Source organism: Rhyacophila brunnea, unplaced genomic scaffold (genome assembly GCF_057557595.1).
Source record: "Rhyacophila brunnea isolate RB1 unplaced genomic scaffold, BYU_Rbru_1.0 scaffold_137, whole genome shotgun sequence".
In the NCBI taxonomy this organism is placed as follows: domain Eukaryota; kingdom Metazoa; phylum Arthropoda; class Insecta; order Trichoptera; family Rhyacophilidae; genus Rhyacophila; species Rhyacophila brunnea.
This window is the reverse complement of record NW_028232793.1, coordinates 443,855-449,248: the sequence shown is the minus strand read 5'-3', so window position 1 is coordinate 449,248 and position 5,394 is coordinate 443,855.

Below are 5,394 nucleotides of genomic sequence, written 5' to 3'. Positions count from 1 at the left end.
AAAACATGATATATTCCTTAATTTTGTAGGATATTGACATGAAAATTCCAAAATGTAGAAAAAAACTATTATAGTAAAGGACAATGTATATAGATATCTCGCTTTTTTGTAATTAAATATCTTAATGCTCATCAAAAGATATTATATTAAAATATGACTTCTAATATAAGAATGATCGATTTAATTTAAAGATCCAAACATCATAATTTTTAAATAAATAGATTAAGATATAATAAAATGGTCTGATATGAATGATCGATTTAATTTAAAGATCCAAACATCATAATTTTTAAATAAATAGATTAAGATATAATAAAACGTGTCTAGTATAGATGCAAGATATAAATTCGTTTTTAGATTAAAATTGTGTAATTTTATAACAACAAAACAGTACAAGTTATTTTCAATCAATAATTGATATTTTTTAATCAGTAATAAATATAGGGGTCATTTGTCATGGATTTATACTTTTTATTCTAAATTTTTTGGTTCGATGTGTTGTTTATTAGAATTCGGATTCATTATTATATTTATGGTACACTAGGTAACTTTTGCATTCAAACTTATTCTATTTTTTCAACTCGATTTATATTAAATAAAAGGAAATAAAGTTATGTCTTGAAAACGATTGGAGCATTTGTTATGGTAGATAATATTGGAAAAAAATTAATCTTTTATTTTATTATTTTAGCAATAAACACGGTGCTCACGGGTATTTTTAATTCTTTTATAACGATTTTGGGCTTAATGTATGTTTTTTAATTATTATTTCTAAAATTTTTTTTTAAAAAACCGAATTGATTGGGGAAAAAAGGCAAAAACGAAATATAATTAGGAGCCTATGATTTTTAGGCAGAATTTTTTAAAAAAATTTTTCTTTTGATAATCATATTTTATATAATATTTTGAGTTATCTGACACGAGATTTATAATTTAAAATAGAAGATAATTTATTTTAACTATTAGTATAAATATAATAAGAATGGTAAATAATAGATCTATCAAAATACATACATAAATATTTAAATGCAAATTAAAAAATTAAAATATCAGAAGCATTAAATTTTTATATTGTAATGTTCCTTGATGTTAATTGATACACCCCAAATATTTTTTTTTATATAAAATTATGAAGCCATATTTAGAATAGTCACATATATTTCCCTTATATTCACAAAGATCGTACAAATTGGATTAAATGATCGAAACAACAACCTTGTTTGAGCTTAAAAATTGTTTTCTTAATATAATTATATTTTATACGTTTAATAAGTTTATTATAATGATTAATTCTAATGGTAAATAATTTTCATATCTTTTTTTTGTTTCATATTTTAATACAAGATTAATTATTTGTATTTTTCCTTTTTTTATATGATACATTAATTTTAAGTTCACCTTTGTTTAGTATATTAAATTATTTTTATTACTGTAATTTATACCTTAATATTCTTATTATAATGGCTAATGCTATATAAAATAATTTTTATTTCTCCTTTTTTTTCTATATATAAAATATTTTTGATGATATTAATTTTAAGTTCGCCTTTGTTCAGTATATTAAATTATTTTTATTACTATAATTATACTTTTGAATTCTTATTATAATAATTAATTACAATAATTAATGCTATGGTATAATAATTTTTATATCTCCTTTTTTCTATATATAAAATATTTTTAATGATATAATATCCGTATTTCACCTTTGTTTTGTATTTTTATTTCTATAAATATATTTTATTATAATGATTAATGCTGTAGTATAATAATTTTTATTTCTCCTTTTTTTCTATTTAAAATATTTTTAATGATATAATATCCGTATTTCTCCTTTGTTTAGTATTTTAATGTATTTCCTATTACTAGAATTAATGCTATCGTATAATTATTTTTGGTTCTCCTTTGTTCCGTATTTGCAAAGGGGAAGGGAGATTTAAAAGACCCCTCGGCATACCATTAAGGAGGATGACAATACTATCCGTAAACGATACGTTTCCCGATATTACATCATTAAAACATGCTATTGAAACGCACATGACAACCTATCCCCACAAATTTTCAGGGCCCCACATCAAAACAAAAATGTTGACCTATTATTGTATAGGCCGTAGTGCATTTTTGTGTGATGCCCAATATCATGCTATATTACGGAAAAAAGATTCTGTATGGGTATTAAAAAAGATTAAAGTTCAGCATAAGTGTCCAATGACGGTTCATGAAGTGGGGGTTGATTTTTATTTGAAAGGTGCTATTGTCGATGTTTTGAAGGGTATCAAAAAAAATTGGGATTCATCTGGGATTCTTTTTGATCGGTGCGTTGTTCCCAGGGTTGGGTGGATGGTAAAAATTTTGGAGGAGAGGGGTGTTAAAGTATGTTATGAAAGTGTTTTTTATACTTATACTTCTCTTTCTCCATTAAATAATAACTATTTGACGGATATGAATTATAATGATAATAATTGTGTTTCCTTTCATAGTAATAATGTACAAGAGAATAATGTTATTTTAAAGGATGGTGTTAATAACGGTAATAATACTGGTGTACATCAGGACAGTATTTTGAAGGTTAATGAAAGAGATACTAAAAGTATACATGGAAATAATAATATGATAGATGGAAATGCTGTAAATTTACATATTACTAAAAAGATTAAGCGTGGCGTTAGGTTTCAATTAGATTCGGAAGATGTGGATGAGAATATTCCAGAAAAAAATAAAACTTGTATTGTTGATGCTGAAAAACAGAATAAACTTTCTTTAGATGGTTTAGAAAGTAATCATAGATCTTATATGGATGGTGAAGAAAATGATAATGATTCTTATAAAGACGGAAATGTCCTAGACAAAGAAAATATAGATGCGCATAAAACTGTAAATTCAAATGTTATTGACAAAGAAACTATAAATGCGCATAAATCGAATATTCTAAACGGATATAAAGAAACTATAAATGCGAACAATTCGAATATTCTAGACTCTGTCGAAAAGTATATAAACGACCCAGAAAACCCATCAAACGATATCAACGAAGAAAGTTTATCTTTAAAAACATCTCTAAAAAACGAAAACATATACTTCAACAAAATACCAGAAGAAAACGATGTAATAGATTTAACAACTCTCTCAAAAGATGTCACTGAAAATTTTACAACGGAATTCAAAAGGTTAAATAACACAGACAATTTAACTTTGGATCACAGCAAAAACCATGTTTATATACAATTTAACGATCTTAAAGATATAGTGCGAAATATATTGGAAATAAAGGTAGTAGATACGTATGAAGGATTTGTTATTTACGGAATCGTATATGATCCCAACGATTATCCTATTGTTTATAGCTTCCTGTCTTGCAAAGTGGATGAGGCTGAAGAAGTCATACCACAAAAAGAGATGCCCAAAAAGAATGAAAAGAGAACTTATAAAGTTGGTAAGAAAAGTAAAGATGCGGAAATAAAAGATATCGAAAAACCCAAAGCTAAAAATCCACGGGGAACGTATAAAAAAAGAGAAAAGGTTGTGCAAGATGCCATACCTGCTACACCTGTAACTGTCGTTAAGAAGAAACCTGGAAGAAAAAAGAAAGAAGTTGTTCTAAATTTACCTGAAGAAGATATTAAAAATAATAAAACAACTGAAAATTCTACAAAGAAAAAACAACAAAAAGAAAAACAAGATATTAGCAAAGAAAACTCGAATAATAACACAAATGGTAATTTAACTGATCAATCACATTTACTAAACGACATCAATAAAGAGGAATTAGACAATAAATTGAAAATTAAATTTGATGATGCGGATATTGATCAACTAAAAGAAACACGAGATATCTGTAAAGAAGATTTGAATCATAAACAGCAACTCGGATCTAAAGATGCCACTATTGATCAACTAAAAGAAACACAAGATATGTGTAAAGAAGATTCGGACCACAAACAGAAAAGGAAATTAGAAGATACAAACATTGATCTGCCAAAAGATGACTCAAATTCGAAAAACCAAGATGGAAATCAAGAAAGTACAAAGAAAGAAAAACCTGGAATTTATAATTTATATGATTGCATGAACTTGTTTCTATCTTTCATAGACCTAAAATATTTCTATATTATTACTGAATTTAATAAAGATTTATTTGATGTTCTCGAAAAAATGATTGAAAATGAAGTCTATAAAATGGCCTATGTCGTAAAAACGCGTGATATATTAAGAGAATTTTATAGGGCTGAAAAATCACGATTTTTAGTCGAGAAATTATATGGAATCTGCAATGGTTTGATTAAGAGAGAAGTGGAAAATTTTAAAAAAAAAGTGGACTTAATTCCGGCAACAGAATCCGAACTTTCTATATACAATTCATCCAACGATCAAAAATTGATTAAATATGACCACGTTGATGGAAACACCTTTTCATCATACAACACTAATAATGATGAAGTTGTAAAAGATCACCAAGATAAAATTATGTTTAATGCAAATAATAATAGGGAAGAGGTCGAAAAGGAATGTTTTTCTCACCCTCAAGACCTAAAACTTAACGAAATCGACTTTGATAGAAATAACGTAGAGTTATCAATAGAAGAAATAAAAAGCAGACTATGCAACTTTTCTGGAAACAGTGAATCTATCCATGAAACATTAATTAGCTCACATTTAAATAACACCATCGAAAACATGCATCATAATTACAACATAAAAACTAACTATATGGTTTCAACAGAAAAGAACAATAATATCTCTAAACCAATAAACGAAGCAAGCATACTTGACATCGAAACATACGACAGAATATTGGATATTTTAAAAAATATATACCCCTTGAAGGAAGAAAGATTCATAAACCCTTATAATCTCTTCAACCTCCAAAACGCTTTTGAATGCGATATCGAGTATATAAACGTAGCCTGTTATGCATTTCCATTTCTAGAAGCATTCAACTCAATATCATCCTTACTAAAAACCAGTATACCCCCAAAAAACGAAAATACAATACAAAGATACGATTTCTCTTATAAGGTAAGATCGATTATCGAAAAAAATAAAAAAATTGGGGAAGGATTCGCCATAAAAAAAGACACAGAAAAGGGCTCAAGAAACACTATAAGACCGCAAGAAATCATCGAATGCAAAAACAACAAAATTAACATTAAAATCAAAAGTGACGCCATTCTCGGCCACAAAATATCTGACGAAAATAGCGAATCTATTTTTACTGTAGTAAGTGAAGACGACCACTCTGAATTCACTGTCGATCTCAGAAACATGAAATGCACATGTGGAAGATTCCAAACTATGCTGATTCCATGTGTTCACGCATGTGCTCTAGTAAATAACCCATACGACTATGTGTCTGTTGTTTATTCAAAAGATTTGTTCGACTTCGAATACAAAATA